Below are 18,722 nucleotides of genomic sequence, written 5' to 3'. Positions count from 1 at the left end.
AACCTGTTGTCTAATTATGAGACTAAAATATACACCTGTCCAATCACCAACTTCCATAATAAACCTTTCCCTCTCTTCCTCTCTCTCTGTCCATGTTCATATACATGTATAAAGATAAATATATTTATCTAATTATATAAAAATATACATCTTTATAAATCACACATATAAATGTATAAATATATAAAAAATTATCCAAAAAACAAATGAAATACTGCAGAGTCAGAGTAATCTAAGGGAATAAAGATTAATTCCAACTTTTCAAGGAAAGCAATTTGATATTATACATGAAATATTGTTTAAGAATTCATACTCTTATTTTGTATAATTTCACTTCTAGAAATTCATCAAATATAATAGTAAAAAGATGTGAACAGGATTTACATGCAAAGTATTACTTCAGTAAGATTTATTTTAAAGAAGAAAGGAAAATCTAAATAATCAGAAGTGAGGAAAATAGCATTAAATTTAAGGTACACAAATTTAAATATTGTGAACTTAGTGGCTTTTAAAAGCTGTGATTTTGCATATATAATATAATGGTATATGAGAAACTACCAAGGAAATTAATTTGTATAAGAAATATCCTATTTCTGAACTATTATGGGTATATAATGTGTTATAGATTGTTTGATCCATTATCCACAAACATAAACAAATTAGACACTCAAAATTAAAACATTAATTAATATTAGGATATACTAAAACAATATATTAAAACAATACTTATTCTACTGTTTCATGAAAAAATGTACATTGATTATGGGGTTATTTTTATGATTGCAAAATCATCTATAATTTAGATATTAATATTCATTTTACACATTGAAATTTGCACTATATTAGTTTTCTGTATTCTCTTCATTGCTACTACAAAATTTAATTTAACATTAAATATACTTTGGAAAATAAATCCTGTAATTACCATAAATTCTCAGTTTTGGTTGTCTACTCAGTAACTATCTAAACACCTTTTCCCCTTTCACACACTTTTTTCTGCACAGTCACATGCTTCACCAAGCCTAAGATGGAAATTGCCTTTTCCTTTTGGAGGACTGATTTAGAAATAAGCAGGTAGCACATTCTTGGAAAGGGAGTTTCCTCTTAATGTAAAATGTTTTGCGATCTTTAAATGTTCTAAACTAGAAGAAAGATCATCTTCTTCCATTAGATTCAGAAATGTATTGACACTTACAGTCAAAAAGGTAGCTGGCCTGGAAACCATCCAGATGCAGAAAGGCAAAGGGGCAGAATTAATGATTAGTAGAATACGGTCCTTGATGACATATGAGACTGCTGAATTATGTTAAATTGGCATTGCTGTACCTTGAGACTTCTTCTTATATGAAATGCTCCATTTTTCTTATTAATTAAGGGGACTCAGGGAGGATTTTTCTGTTCCTTACTGCTCAATTCAAACTAACCAGAAACATGCCCCAGGAACCAAACCAGCAAAGAAATGTTGGCAAGGCTGAGGTAGCTGCATTAGATCATGACAAACACATCCAACATGCCTACTTTGAAGTCTTTCAACTCAGATCTAAAATAACAGTATGAACGTACAGTTTTCCTTTGATAAAGCCCAATAGAGAGGAACAACTCATCATTAGGGACAAAGGGTACAAAATCAGGCTAGAAAGCAAGAGTGAGAATACGTATACTTGGGTTGTAATCTCAAGCTTCCTTAAACCAAAGCAGCAGGAGGTAACCATCATCCTCAGTAAAAATGAAAAACACACAAATAAAGAAGAATTGTGACTGCTTCTCTTGAAGAACATTTATTTGGAATCTATAGTCATCATTATCATGTGGGAGAAACAAGTCCAAAATGGAGGAGCATCTCTGAATATGAGGTGTGTCACAGGGACCAGGCTTTCCTTGCCTTTGACAAAGGTCTTGAAATGTCTATTCCTGATGCAAGACAGAAGATACCATCCAAATTATTTGGAAAGAATCCATACTTATTCCTGAAAGCACACATCCTGTGAGGAAATCAGTTGAATCATCTTTGCATCTGAGCCATAATTCTTCTCAATCAAGTATGTTCCCATCAAGGAGTTTCAGATTGTTTGGAGACTTAATTTCATTTATTTTGAACAGAATCTTACAAAGAATAAGACAGCACACTTAAGAGATTATATAACCGTCTAGCGGGTGTCTGAAACTGGATTAGAAGTATTCTTCAACTGTTCTAAGCTACTGGAGCTGACTCAGATGAAGAATTATAAGCAGTGAGTTTGTTGAAAACAACCCTTGGGAACAATGACTGTGGGGGAGTAAAAGGTAGGATTGAGCACCTGAAATAAATAATCTGATCCTTGAGAGCTCTGAACACAAGATGGCTTCCAGAAACAAGTCTTGGCTGGAGACCTCTTACTTCGGAATCATCCTTTTCTCGAAGGTGAGCCATCCCCAGCAGGAGGAATGTCTGTGGGCAAAGTGAATCTCTGGATTCATTTCAGCTCCTAGAGAAGTCCCCAGATCAGAAGCCAAAGTTTGAGGTAGTTGGTGGGTCTTTGGGTTCTCCTTTTTTTAGTTAAAACAGGAAAACCTTCCATGTGTCATACAGTAGCTATATACAGAAAATAAGAAGAAATTTACAAATTATGAATACCAATTACTCAGTTGCATATATTTATAAAATATTTTGTATATAACATGAACAAGAATATCTGAGAAGTGTATCATAGCATCCACTTTAGAGTCCATGGCATAATAAGTGATAGGTCAGTTAGGAGGAAAAGGGACAAAGGACAGAAGGAAAAGTCTAGGTATGAGACATGATTGATGCAGTGACCAGGCCAGAAATCTCATGTATGCTAAAGGACCTGAAAGTCAACAACTCTGTGCTTTGGCATATAGACAGCACTTGAGGTATATTTGTGTTGAATGTGACATCAAGAAAGAGTTCTAGAGAGTAGTAATCCACTCAAATACTACCTGACTTTGAGACACCAAAGGAAACACCATGAAACATGAGAATTGCTACTTGTCATATATAGCAAAAGCACTTTATTGTGATTTATTTATAGTTGTAATGATGTCAATTCAAAAAGAATAGCTAGTGATCAAAGTAAATACGGTATATGACTGAGTTATCCAACCCTACAACAGATTTGTCTTATGTGTACTTTCAGAAGAAATAGAGACACACATAGAAAAGCATATTCTATTGGGATAAAAATGGGATCCATCTACTAAAAGCAAAAAGAAATTTAGAAATCATGAACTTCAATGACTGAGCTACATATATTAGAGAAGATGTTTGAAGAATTTCACAAAAATCCTTAGAGTGAGTCCCTGAGTTTAATACCCAGCACCCACCTCCACCCTCCCCATCAATGAAATCCTTGGAGTTAGAAATTCTGATCTAATAGCAGATCTGAAGAGGGGGAAAATTCTGGTCATGATGGAGAAGCACAATGCCTGATGTAACCTTTTGTGGGAGTCCTGGAACTACCTTGGAACTATCTCTATATTTCTCTGAGTCTTTACTTTCTATCATCCCAGTGGTTAATGGGAGAGACAGTAATGTCATGAGCAAGTTTTTGTTTTGTTTTGTTATGCTTTCATTAAGCACCCATGCTCATCACACAATTGCACACACACACACACACACACACACACACACACTCCAATAATTCCATTTGTGAGGCTTAGGTTAGGTAGTTTGTCTCTCCAGATAGATTAATATTTCAACTAATGAAGATGAGTATCTCAATTTTCTTCATTGTATCATCTTTGGAGGAAGAAGTAATATTCAGAATTGGTAAAAAATGGCTATGTTTTAAAACCAACAATCTTTTAATAAGTAAAATAGTCAAGAGATCAGTCAAATAAGAAAATGAAATCAATGTTTACATTGCATGCCCTAAACCCAAGCATCATTTCTCAAAGTGCATGTATGTAAAAGTGTGTGTACACTTGTGTGTTCTTGTTTGAGCAAACATTTTCAGTGCCTGTAATGAATGACAGCAGTTAATATTTCTTATTTGTATTTACATATTGTCTCTATGCTAAGAACCTCAGTTTCCAAGAGGCCTATGTTTTTTTTTTTTTTAGAGAGAGTGAGAGAGGAGAGAGAGAGAGAGATTTTTTAATATTTATTTATTTATTTAGTTCTCGGCGGACACAACATCTTTGTTGGTATGTGGTGCTGAGGATCGAACCCGGGCCGCACGCATTCCAGGCGAGCGCGCTACCACTTGAGCCACATCCCCAGCCCAGGCCTATGGTTTTATGTAGTTCTACTCATCCAATAGGGCTGTGATCTTAAGTAAGTGACTAAGCCTTTCTGTGCTTCAATATTTTGCAAATAATGCAAATATTGGAACTATACACTTCTTAGGGGCTAGTAGTGTGACTCAGTGGTGGATTTTTCCTAGTATGCCTGAGGCCCTGGCTTTGATCCCCAGCATTAGAGTATCTATCTATCTATCTATCTATCTATCTATCTATCTACCTGGTAATGTGTGTGTGTGTGTGTGTGTGTGTGTGTGTGTGTGTGTGTGAGAGAGAGAGAGAGAGAGAGAGAGAACTTATAAACCAATTACAAGTTCTTCCAACAGGGCCTGTAACATAGAATTTGATCAGTACACATTCCTCTTATCACTATTCATTATTATTGTATGTGAATATCAGGAACAAACATATGCAGAAAGAATCACAGCATCATAGTACTGCTTATTTTGTTTAGATTGCTTATATAAATCTAGTCTACATTTACATTTTTTCATATATTATTTGTTCATATTAATGGGAGTTATTGTAATATTTCAATACATGAAAATCACAATACATATCAAATTCAACCTGCCTTTTACACCTTCTCCCCCAACACCATTCCCAATCTCTAGTAATCACTATTTTACTTTTGACTTGTTTTAGATCCAACATACAAGAGAGAACATGCAGTACTTGTCTTTCTATGTCCTGCTTATTTATCTTAGTATGAATTCTTCTAGTTCTATTCATTTTGCTGCAATGATGGGATTTCATTCTTCTTTATGACTGAATAATACACCATTGTGTATGTATACCACATTTCCGGTATTCATATATTTGTTGATGAGCACCTAGTTTGATTCTATATTTTATGTATTATGGGTAATACTACAACAAATAAGGACATGCAATATCTTTTCTGTATACTGATTTTGTCTCCTTTAGATATTTACCCAGAAATGGGATAGCTGAATCATATGGTAGATCTGATTTTTGTTTTTGAGAAACTTCCATACTATTCTCATAATGGCTATGCTAGTTTACATTTTCACCAACAGTGTATAAAAGTTTATTTTTCTCCTCACCCTCACTATTTCTTATTATTACTATTTTTATAATAACCATTCGAACTGGTATCAGTTAGTATGTCATGGTAGTTTCAATTTGCATTTCTCTGATTAGTCAAGCTTTTTAAAGGACTACTCAGCCCTCATTTTCAGTTCTCAGTTTGATTGATAATTAGGTTTTTATTTATTTACTTTTGTTATTATTATCACAAAACAAAATTCAACATTATGTGTTCTTCAAAACAAAATGTATCTTTGTAAAGTCTGTGTGTACATAAATAAATACCATGGATTTTACTGTAATCAATAGATAATGGTATAGATGATGCCAAATTACCTTCTAAAAATATCACACCCATATGCACTAGCCATGATGCTTTGTCAGGGGATGTAAATGAAGGAACCTTCTCACAACAAATTAAAGACAACTTAACATGAAGACAGTTGAGATAGAGCAGATACACAGAGAAGGCTTTTCAGAGCTTCCCTTATCTGACTAAAGGCAGGACTGCCTGAGAATGAAGCTGCTATCAATTTCTGTTTCCAGGGGAGCGTCTAGCCAGTATGGGGACCCTGCATTAGTTCAGACATGAGAAATTGCATTAAAGCCAGAAAGAAAACATTATCATAAACTGTCATACTTTCATCTGCTCCTTTGAAAGTCAGTTTATCTGCTGTGGAAATCTTATGTCTTTCCTCTTTGAAGTTGCTATATAAACCTTTAACTCTAATTGTGTAGAGTATGTTAATCAAAATAAGCCTACATGCATAAGAGATTTTTCTCCTTTTAAATCAACTATTGTCAGTTACATCCATGGACTCCCAGCCACTTGGACTTACATGGATAGAGGAAAAGTTTTTTCTTCCTCATATCTGTTTGAATTGTGTTGTCAAATTTAGAAAGTAATAGGTAACAGATAAAAAACACTCTTTTTTGTTATAAGTATGGCACAGACATTTGAGACATATTTATACTAAAAAGAAGAAAAAATCATAATTGTTATGACAATCAAATTTAACTTGGCATCCTGTATTTCTGGAATCCTAATTGGAGAACATCAGAAAATTAATTCTTCTAAGAGGTATTATTAACAAATAATAAATAACCAGAGCTATTTTGTTATACTGAATATATTGGAAAATATAAGATTATAATGAAAAGCTATGTTTTCATTTACTTTTAAGCTATCGTATTTAATGGGTGAAACCAATGTGCCAGAACAGTTCATAGTTCTGCATATTCTCTTTGAAGCAGTGCTCAGGGCAGCAGGGTCAGAGCTGCACTTTGCTTGGTGAGTTATAACTAGCAGACATATTTTAGTTCCTTGTGAGTCTTTCCACTCCAGCTTCCCATGAAGTGTCAATATCCTTAATAACAATGACCAAAACCAGCATGCAATTGATGATTTCACAAAATACTGTTAAAAGAATAATATTGTTTCCTAATATTTAAGAAGAAAATGAGCCCACTCTATTTTATACTTTCATTTGCTTCTTTTTTTGTTAGAATGTTGGTATTACAAATTTCAGAAGAGAATAATAATACTGATAAGATATTTGAAAATTATAAAAGCCTCCCTAAACATTTCAAACTACAACTTCACCACTCATGAACTAGAACAACCAATACTACAAATTGGTGGGCCACATATCACAAGTAGTAGAATTAAATCCGTTTAAAAAAAAAAAAGTGGAAACCAACTTTGTCATAGTTGTCTCTAATGTGAGGCATGCCTCAAATCTAGACAAAGGCCAATTTAAAGACCTTAGAACCCACCAAGTCTAATAGAGTGAGGTTCGTTGATGGTCAAAGTAAAAGAATTCCAGTTTACCAGGAATGATGTTCCACAGGAAGTTCTGACAAACAGAAATCTTGATGTGTCCAGGAATGTGAAAACTTCTAACTAGGTAATAATATAGTCAGCAATGCCTGCCTTCTTATAAACAAAGCATTTTGTCACTTATTGTTTTCCCCCTGAATGGTTCATCTACTCTATTATAGAAGAGCCAGGTCATCTAGGGCATAAGATTCTTCTCAGATTATTCTCTTCCTTGAAAAATGCCCAGATTCTCTTTGACAAATCTTGACTGAGTCATTTATAACTTCAAAAAAAAAATCAGATATGGGTACAACAATGAATTTGTGCTTGTTTTGGAAGACAATGATTCAAAAATAAAATATAAAACTTACAAAGATTGACATATCTTATGACTGCTATATTTTGCAAATTATCTATTTTGATATTATCTATTTTTGTTATTTAAAATTTTATCTCCAAAATTAGTGTTTTATTAAATAGCTCAAAATAAAATTTTTAAACTAAAAATAATTACTCCAGAACTTATACCAAGACTTGAAACAATAAAAATAAGTATGGTATGCTTCAATGTTTAAAGATATATTCTTGAGGAAAATATATTTAGCCTAATTGCAAAATCATTTTACTAAACTATGCATAAAAAATCAGAAGCATTGTGTTTTGCAATCCATTCAAAGTCTCTGAAACTCAAATAATAATAATAATAATAATAATATTAATAATAATAATAATAATAATAATAATAATACTCATGATCATCCCAAACCCTAGATGAGGATAGCTTTTTACAATTTTTAATTTCTAAGTCAAAGTCATTCATTATCACATAAGAAATACATTAAACATGGCTCCATATTAGCTATATTACATAAAAATAAGAGATTTAAATACTTTAAATGCTCATGATAAATCAACCACAAAATTCCTGAGGAAAATATTTTGTAAATGCTATAATATAATTAGGTACTATCAGTCCCCAAGTACACTCTATGACTTTTAGAGTTCTGTGCTTGCATGGTATTTCTAAGTTTGATCCTAGGGAAAGCCGGAGAAGTGACAGGTTTGAACATTAACATTGTTGGTAAATAAGTTTGTTCTCTCAGAATCCACAGTGAATGAAGAAAAGTCACCTTCAAGGCAATTTTAAGAAACACAGTTTGAGGGCTTATTTATACTAAAGTTAAGAAAATGGTATTGTCTCTATTTTTTTCTTAAATTATATTTTCTTTACATTATTCAAAATCATATGTATATACTCATATTTATACATGCAAACACACACAGGTTTTGAATGAATAAATATATTTTTCATTAAAAAACTGCACTATGATTTAACACAATTGAAAAACATGGGGAAAGAGATTCAGAGGCACTATAATGCCATGATTTCTGTTTGCTTTTATGGAAAATGTGACATCTATTTTTTTTTTAATTTTTTATTGATTATTTAAAGCATTACATAGCTCATGATATATCATCTTTCATACATTAGACTCAAATTGTGTTTTGAACTCCCATTTTCACCCCAAATATAGATTGCAGAATCACATCTGTTACATATTCACATTTTTACATAATGCCATATTAGTGTCTGTTGTATTCTGCTACCTTTCCTAACCCCTACTATCCCCCCTCCCCTCCCCTCCCCTCCCATCTTCCCTCTCTATCTCCCCTGCTGTTGTTCAATTCTCTCCCTTTTTTTTCCCTCCCCCTTGCCCCTCATAGCCTCTTATAATTTTATGTATCCTTGAAGGTCTCCTACCATTTCCATATGCTTTCCCTTCTCTCTCCGTTTCTCTCCCCCCATTCATCTTTGTTTACTGTAGTCTTTTCCACATGCTCTTCCTTCCTGTTCTGTTCTTAGTTGTTCTCTTTATATCAAAGCAGACATTTGGCATTTGTTTTTTAGGGCTTGGCTAGCTTCACTTAGCATAATCTGCTCTAATGCCATCCATTTCCCTGCAAATTCTATGATTTTGATGTGACATCTATTTTGGAGTTGAAACATTTTTAATTAGTAGGTCTTATTTTCATCCATCCTACCTCTATAAATTTAATTTAATTTCCTACCTCTTGAAAAACAGTATCATTATTTTAAAATAATTTAGGAAATGAGTTAAATATATTAATGTAGTTTATGAGTAATTGCTATTTCTCTATTGTGTTGTAAGATTATTAAGTAAATATTAATATCATAGTGATAATTAAAGACAAATGATATCTCAATGTTAACAAAATAATAAACAACAAATACTATTATTGTCAGAGTGAAAATATTCAATTAGATATCTTTTTAAAGGTATATTGCAGATAAATTTTATGATTGCTTTTTCTATTTCTATGAGTACTATCATTGGGATTTTTATTGGAATTGCATTAAATCTGTATGGTGCTTTTGGTAGTATGGTCATTTTGACAATATTGGCACTGCCTATCCAAGAACAAGGGAGATCTTTCCATTTCTAAGGTCTTCTTTCTTTAGCATTCTGTAGTTTTCATTGTAGAGGTCTTTCACCTCTTTTGTTAAGTTGATTCCCAAGTATGTTATTATTTTTTTTTCTGAGACTGGGGTAGTTTTCCTAATCTCTTTCACAATATTCATCAGTGATGTATGGGTGTTTATTTTATAACCTTCTACTTTTCTGAATTCATTTATTAGTTCTAGAAGTTTTCTGGTGGAATTTTTTGATCCTCTAAGTATAGAATCATGTCATCAGCAAATAATGATAGTTTGAGTGCTTTTCCTATTTTGTATCTCTTTAATTTCTTGCATCTGTCTAATTGCTCTAGCCAGAGTTTCAAGGACTATGTTAACTAGAAGAGGTGAAAGAGGGGATCCCTGACTTTTTTTTTCCAGTTTTTAGAGGGAATGCTTTCAATTTTTCTCCATTTACAATGATGCTAGCCTTGGGCTTAACATAGGTAGCTTTTACAATGTTGAGATATGTTACTATTAGCCCTAGATTTTTTACTGTTTTGAACATGAAGAGGTGGTGTATTTTCTTAAATGTTTTCTCTGCATTTATTGAGATGATCATATGATTTTTATCATTAAGTCAATTGATGTGATGAATTACATTTATTGATTTCTGTATGTTGAAACAACCTTGAATACCTGGGGTGAACCCCACTTGATCATGGTGCACTATCTTTATAATATGCTTTTGTATTCAATTTGCCAGAATTTTAAGAGACCCAGAATAGCCAAAGCAATCCTTAGCAAGAAGAGTAAAGCAGGTGGTGGCACAATACCAGAACTTAAACTATAAGACAGTCTAATAGTAACAAAAACAGAATGGTATTGGCACCCAAATAGACTTGTAGACCAATGGTACAGAATAGAGGACACAGAAACAAGCTGATATAAATACAGTTATCTCATTCTAGACAAAGGTGCCAAAAACATATATTGGAGAAAAGATAGCCTCTTCAACAAATGGTGCAGGGAAAACTGAAAATCCATATGATGCAAAATGAAATTAAGCCCTTATCTCTCACCATGCACAAAACTCAACTCAAAGTAGATCAAGGACCTAGGAATTAGATCAGAGACTATGCACCTAATAGAAGAAAAAGTAGGCTCGAATCTTTTTTTTTAATATTTATTTTTTAGTTGTAGTTGGACACAACATCTTTATTTAATTTATTTATTTATGTGTGGTGCTGAGAATCGAACCCATGGCCTCACACTTGCTAGGCGAGCACTCTACCACTGAGCCACAACCTCAACTCTCGAATCTTTATCATGTTGGATTAGGCCTCAACTTCCTTAACAAGACTCCTAAAGAGCAAGAAATAAAAGCAAAAATCAACAAATGACATGGATTCAAACAAAAGGCTTCTTCTCTGCTTAAGAAACAATCAGTTAGGTGAAGAGAGAGCTTACACAGAATGGGAAGAAATCTTTACCACATGTACATCAGCTACAGAGAATACTAAATTCTAGGATATATAAAGAACTCTAAAAAACTTAACACCAGAAAAGCAAATAAGCCAACAATTAAATGGGCTAAGGAACTGAACAGACACTTCTTAGAAGATATACAATCAATCAACAAATATATGAAAAAAATCTTCAATGTCTCTAGCGATCAGAGAAATACAAAACAAAACTACTCTAAGATTTCGGCTCACTCCAGTAAGAATGTCAGTTATTAAGAATATGAGAAAAAATATATGTTGATGAGGTTGTGGGGGGAAAAGGCACACTCTTCCATTGTTGGTGGGATTGCAAATTGGTGTAACCAATCTGGAAAGCAGTATGGAGATTCCCTAGAAAATTTGGAATGGAACTATCATTTGACCCAGCTATCCCACTCCTCAATTTAGACCCAAAGGACTTAAAATCAGCATAGTACACTGACACAGAAGCCTCAATGTTTATAGCAGCACAATTCACAATAACTAAATTGTGGAACCAACCTAGATGCTATTTAATAGAAGAATTGATAAAGAAACTTTGGTATATATACACAATGGAATATTACTCAGCATTGAAAGAGAGTAAAATCATGGCATTTTCAGGTAAATGGATGGATTTGGAGAACATAATGCTAAGTGAAGTAAACCAATCCCCGAAATCAAAGGCCAAATGTTTTCTATGGTAAGTGGATGCTGATCCCTAATGAGGGGAGGGGGAGTATGGGAGAAATGGATGAACTTTGGATAGGGAAAATGGGAGGGAGAAGAAGGGAAGGGAGTATGGGAGTAGGAAGGATGGTGGAATAAGATGGACATCATTACCCTAGGTACATGCATGAAGACATGAATGGTGTGAAACTACTTTGTGTACAACCAGAGAAATGAAAAATTGTGCTCTATTTGTGTACTATGAATCGAAATGCATTCTGCTGTCATGTATAACTAATTAGAATAAATAAATAAATAAATAAATAAATTTATATAATAGGTATATTGCAAACATTAGAAGAGGCTAAAAAATAAATCCATAGGATAGCAGCACATTTAAAATTTATAGCTCATTAAGGACTTACAATTTTTGGAAAAAAACACAATATTATATTTAGTTCTCAAACATTATATTATAAAAAATATTATATGTGTCATAATAGAGATTGAGTTGCAATGTGAGCTTTACTCAGCATTTCTGAAGGAAAGAAGTTTCATTATGACCATCTGTGTTAGGGCCAGCAAATTTTATCATATCATGTTCTCAAATGCAAACAAAACAATCAGAAATGTGATAACCTAGCAGGAGCTTGATGCAAGTATAAGCCACCTGTTGGAAGTCTGGTTTCTATTTGTATGTGCTTATCCAGATGTGTAATGTAAGTGCTAGTTTTAAAATATGTGAGGGTCATGCCTTGTGCTTATATCTGTCCTTGATGTTGAATCCTGGGATTCTAAGGAACACAGGTTGAAAATGAAACAGCTACATCCAGAATTGCCTTGGTATTTTGCTTTTTTGCTGTTGGGGTTTTGCTTTGCTGTTTGGTTTTGTTTTGTTTTTTTTGTTTTGTCAGTGCTGAGTATCAAGCCTAGGGCTTCAACAGGCTAGTATTCTGCCACTGGAGCTACATCCCCAACTCTGTCTTGGATTTTAAAGGCTAAAATGCTTCATTGGAGTTAAACTCAGCAGGGAGATTGTTAAAACTATTTGCTTTCTGTCTGTTTCCTGAAATCAAGAAGAGTCAATGGTGTTATTCTCCTGGCAAGTTTGGTCTTATTCCTGTCTCTCCATCATGAAACATGTCACACCTGACAGCCTCTAAGAGCCAGCCCTTGGAATCCCTGTCTGTTTACAGCTTTAACAATTACCTCACATTCAGCTTTATTCTCTGACAGTTACATATGCTGGTAAGCCTTGACTTCTTGAACTGAATCTTGTATCCAACACTGTACTTATCCTGGGTTTCCAGTCCCTAATACCACTTCTCTAGAGCTGACCCAAGGACTCTTCCTTATCTGTGATTTCAGGCTTGTTGGCTTTCGAAGTGAAACTTCCCAGTACATAAATTGACAATTCCATTAAAGTTTAAAGTGGTATCTAGTCACTATGCTATAACATACCAGTATAACCTTAACCCTCACAAGAATATGTTCTCTCCCTCATTTTACTTCTTTTTTGTACCACATACTGGAAAAAGTATTCACAAGTATTAACTTGGTTAATCTTTATAATTATTATGTTATTATTCTTGTTTAAAGTCAAGCAAACTCAGACTTGAAGGCCTAAGTAACTTGACTGTCTAAGATCACAACTCATGGGTAGCATAACAAAGATTCAAACCTTGGCTGTTTGACTCTAAAGTTCATGGTTTGCTACAAAAATGAACTGAACATTCTGACCCCAGAATTCATATTCTTAGAAATGAAGCAGATTTGGTGTAAGGGGGCAGAAGATAAATGGAATGAGGACAACTTCTACAAAGAATGAGAAATAAAGAATTAAATCGGTCTTTATCAAGCTTTCTTTTTATCCTGGAGTAGACTTCATAGGGAAGGAGAAATACTTTTCCTTGATTCTGCTAGTTTCAGAGAGTACAGCCTGACCAATTGGACTGAAAAAGACAGTTTAGACAGAGAAAGGACATACAAATTTTATTTGATGTTAATACTTTTATTTGTAAAAAGAGACTTTCATATAAAAGATATGAAGACCCCAAAAGTAAATAGACATTAGACATTAAATGTTTTTTATTCCAAAAGTTGAAAATTATGTTTGGGCTTCAATTTTGAGCCAACTGTGGGGAGGTAAGTGTATAGGGAAGATAATGGGAGAAAAGGATTATTTTAGTAATGATGATTATGCAGGTCCATCTTGGTGCCAAATTTCTCTTCTTCAAGGCCAAAAAAAATGTGCCTTGGAAGTGGGAATGTACAGCAGTCTTCATTTCTCAGAAGTTTTTTGCTTTAATCATATCACAGGAAGCTCCAGGAAGATTTTATTCTGCACTTGCTGATTCTCAATCACCTCTTGTTCTATGTAGTCACTGTATCAAAGTGGTATACTTGGCATACTTTGGGGTAGCATAATCACCTTCAACTTTAAAGGAAAGATGACATCCCTGGGAAGTCAAGGAGGTTAGCTTGTTGACGAATACAATAAGTAAAATAATTTCTTTGGAATTTTATGCTTATTTGAATAATCGTATAGATTTTACATCTTAGTTATTTTGACAGTAGATAGATGGATGGATAGGCTGAACACATAGAGATATATAAGAATATAAATGTAGATACATCTTGAGTTGAACAAATAGACCATATTTATACTTTAATGCATGTATGTATTTATATACCATGATTTTAAATATTTTTTAAAAACTCTTATAGAATTAAGTCAGCATTAACTTCAGGTTAATAAATGTGAGGACAGCCTATATTCCCAGGCACATTTCTTCCTTTGTGTAATGAGGAATCAAGATCAGGATACCTTCAAGGAAACTTAGCTCTCATTTCTGGTCTGAGTGATTGCACAGTCAGTTATTCATTTTCAAATTAACCAGTCACTTTTAAGTTCCAGGTGTTCTTAAAATACCCTAATGAAGCATCAGACATTCGAGTTGGGTTGGAGATGCTGAAGTGTAACTTCAGAGTTCAGACACCAAGGTTTCTCACCAGTTGCTACCAAATTGGCAATTCCCTTGGGCCCATGGAAGCCCTGATAAGTTTCTAATGCAAGAATGTCTCAGTGGTAGTTCAAGAACTGGGTTGGAGGTAACACTAAAGACTTCAGAAAGAGATGGGAATGAATATAAAGTGCAAATAACAATGGAGAGAAAGATGGGGGAAGATAGGGATAAAGAGAAGGTCACAAAGGAATTCAACATAAAGGATACAGTTAATTTACATAACAAAGGTTCCCAGAGTTTAGCAGAAAGTCAATTGACAGCTCATTCAATTATTCTTCTACTCACCTTTATAACAATTATTCATCCTGTGAGAGGTACTGGGCAATATGCCAGACACAGTGTTAAACAAAACAAAACAAAATAAAAAGGGTCCCTGCTGTCAAAGATGTTTCTATTTTACTGAGGTAGTTAGATATCAGGAGCCATCATGTGTCAGATTTTACTCTATATGTGACCTAACAGAGCTTACCAATTTATGGATGCTGGAAGAAGACTGGAGACTTGTGGATCCAAATGAAAGATATTCATACAGAAAGAGCAACAGCTGGAGTATCAGCACTTCCTTGGTTTTCTAAGACAAGGTAAGAGGGCCAGGTGCTGCTTGCATGCACCATTGATTATGTTACAAGAGAGGAATTGAATTTAGGGAAAACAAATTGTTTATAAAGGGCAATAAGTAGACTTGCAGATAAAAATGCAGCATGTTCAGTTAAATGAGAATTTCCAATAAAAATGGGTAAGTTTTTAGTGTAAATATTGCATGAGACATGATTCACCTGAAATTCAAACTTGTCTGGATACCTGTTTTTGCTTGGTTAAATTGGTAACTCTAGGCCTGCCTGACTTCTTTTCCTATGGGAGGTATTATCTCTAACCTTTACAAATGTCCTTGTAAAGATAATCTGGAGTAAGGATAGCCAATACCTCTGCTTAAAAGATGGATAGAAATCTAGAGACTCATGAAATTTAACTTTCAGTGCTAGATATTTATTAAATTCATACCCCAACTATACAATTCCAGTTTGTGATAAGTGATGTGAAGGGATTGAAAGGGTAGTGTCAGGAGATAGGCCTGATGTAAGCTAAGGAATTATCTTGGATAACTAAATATAAAATGAAACTTCATAGGTTCATCTTCCAGTAATCAGTTCTTACCTAAATATTAATACAAATATCATAGAAATGGCTGCTATGGTCATGATTGTTCATAACAATTCCATTCCAACTCTACAAGTACAGGGGTTATGTTCAGTGAACTCTCTCTCTTGGCAGAATAGAGTTAAAATCTTACTTAAAACATGCTTCTTGTTTAAGCAGTGTGGTTGATCTGTTAGTTTGCTGACATTAGTATACTGGTCTTTCTTCTGAATGACTGATTTCCCTGAGGAGAATAAAGCCCTTACTATTGTCAGATAATAAAGAGAATTTGATCTTTCCTTTGGGTTTTACAATTGAATCTGAGTGCTGAAGATAAACCAGAAACTTTGTTCTTCTATGGTCTATTTTGGTTTAAATATATGGACTTTAAAAGGTTGTCAACTGTGGTACTTTGGGTTAGCATGTATACAAATTTTCAATCTTGAAATGTATACTTTTAACTATGTAGTTTTATTTTAAATGTCTACCAACACATTTTAAAGCATATAACCAGCACAAAAATATGACAATGAGATCGAGATTTCAGTTTGATTCATTCATGGTATCACGTTCCATTAATTTTTAAGCAATTTAGTTTCATGTACCACAAGTGTTAAAACTGTGCTTTCTGATATCAGTGGAGACCATGTGCCAATTTTCTTTATTATAACTCCTTTTTTTTCACAGTATATTGCCAAGTAATTCTTAGTTGTGATTTTTTCTCTCAAAGCTTTGTTTTCTGCAGAAAGAAAAGTCCAAGGGATTAGATATCTGTCTATGCCAGTAATGTCATAGGGGAAATTTTGCCTCTCTATACAGGGTGATATTTTCCTTGTTTATTAGGAAATATGTAAACTTATTGACTTTTGGTAATGGATTTTTAATATGCTTTTAGTATATAAACATCCCATAACTTGCAAGGTGACAAGACATTTAGGACCTTAGGACATTTTCAATAAATTGAGGATTAAATTCTTCCCTCCTGTACACAATGGATCATTTTTCAGTTTTGATGTTTTACACTATGAGGCCTGCTGAGCATGACAAGCCATTCCTTTTCACTTTCATATTTCAGTCTCATCTACAGTTTGCCTTGTGAATAAAGCACCCCACTGGCATTACAAGCATAGAGGTCCCGGATGATTCCACAATTGCTTTCCTCCTTGGTTTGTCTGCATCATTTGCCAATCTACAGTTGTTTGTTGATTTTATTGACTCATTACTTCAGTCCTTATAAGAATACTCACTAGACACCTGACAAGTCCCTAATATCTTCTTGGAACAACAACAAAAAGAAATCAAAATTGTTATTTGTATTGCTTTTAACTTTGTGACACCAACATCTTATTTTTCTGCATTGTGACCATTCTAGATGCCTTAACTGGATTGCTACTGTTCTTGGGCTTATCCATTAAAAGTTGATATTATTTTTAGACACTTTCTTCAACTTTCCCTTTAATCCATATATCCTCTCCCATGATCCCATTCATTAGATTATATCCATCAACTCAGTTTTTAACTATAATCTGGTCACACATGACTTCCACATTCATAACAGTAGAACAAACTGCTCTCCTGATCTACTGAAACATTTTCAAACTCTTTATTCTTAACTTCAAAGTACTATGATATTTTAAAAAGTATTTTAAGTTGTTACCACATCAATTACTTAATTTCTTCTCCTTTTCTGTCTCTATTAATCAAGTTGCCAAAATCCACTTTCTCCAATTACAGACCTAGTCATTCAGTTCCACACTTTCCCTATTTGTTCCCACTGTATCAGTGACTCACACCCCCTTTCGTCCTACAGAGTTACCTGCATACCTGTCACTTTTTTTGTACCCTCACTCCATACCATAGCTAAGACTACTCTCCACAGCCACCTCCAACTTTTTTTTTAAATGTGACTTTACCTAAATAATATGCATATAAAAATATTATCAGAGTGGTAAGTTGCACATATTAAAATTAATGTTCTATGGAGAATTGGAATTTTGGTTCCATTTCACATATTTGCCCTGAAATTCCTCCTTGGTCACAGTTTTCTTAGCAGCACCCTGCTCGTTCTTTTCAATCTCTTTAGAAATAGAGATCAGGCATGACCTCCCATGGATGTTAACAGAAAATAGTATCACATATGCACAAACCTTCTCTGAGCCAGCATTGACCACGTCGGACCTACAGAGTAAGTTCCCTTGTTGCATGGAATGGCAAAATCCTCATGGTGCAGAGGAGAATCTGTGATACACAGAGCAATGGTGGGCAGGTCGGCATAAGATGCTTCTGTGAGCTGATGATGGTCAGCCCTCAGATCAGTAACCATCAGAAGATGTATCTCCTGGAAGGCTGCCTGGATCTGGTTAGTCCAGTTCCCAGGAGTGAAGCAGCCAGAAATAGGAGTGGCCCCAGCGGCAGCAACAAACTTCAGCACAACTCCCTGGCCATTATTCCTTGAAGACCACATCAGCAGGATTTTCAATGGCAACACTGGCATGAGCTTCCTCCAGAAGCAGAAACTCCTCACAAATCCTCTTCAGATTTATGATGTAGATGCCATCACTTTTCCTTTTGTAGATATATTGTTTCATCTGGAAATCAAGATTGGTGTTACCTAAGTGGGTTTCTGCTGCAAGGAATTTGAGGACATTCTTTTCCTGCATTTGACATCGAGGGCTCTGGGCATTGTGACAGTTTCCTTTTAAGTTACAATGGGAATCATGAATAATGCCGTATGGATTTCTCCCTGGGTAGCATGAAAAGACTAGTCTCACTCTTGATTGGTAGTTTGAAAATACTTTTCTTTAAATTGTTGAAAGACTGATGAATTTCATCTAATGTGCTATGCTGCTGCTGAACTACTGGTGTTGCTCCATTTCCTT

General features: G+C 34.2%; 1 pseudogene across 1 annotated transcript; it reads right to left on the bottom strand.

Annotated features, from left to right (window-relative positions):
- Positions 1 to 17,819: 17,819 nt before the first annotated feature.
- Positions 17,820 to 18,503, bottom strand: LOC308643420 (small ribosomal subunit protein uS2-like; annotated as a pseudogene). The gene has a single exon. The product of its transcript is annotated as a small ribosomal subunit protein uS2-like (transcript).
- Between the last annotated feature and the right edge of the window lie 219 nt (positions 18,504 to 18,722).

This window comes from Spermophilus citellus, assembly GCF_964194105.1.
Source record: "Spermophilus citellus genome assembly, chromosome: 3".
In the NCBI taxonomy this organism is placed as follows: Eukaryota; Metazoa; Chordata; class Mammalia; order Rodentia; family Sciuridae; genus Spermophilus; species Spermophilus citellus.
This window is presented reverse-complemented; position numbering and strand designations above follow the sequence as displayed.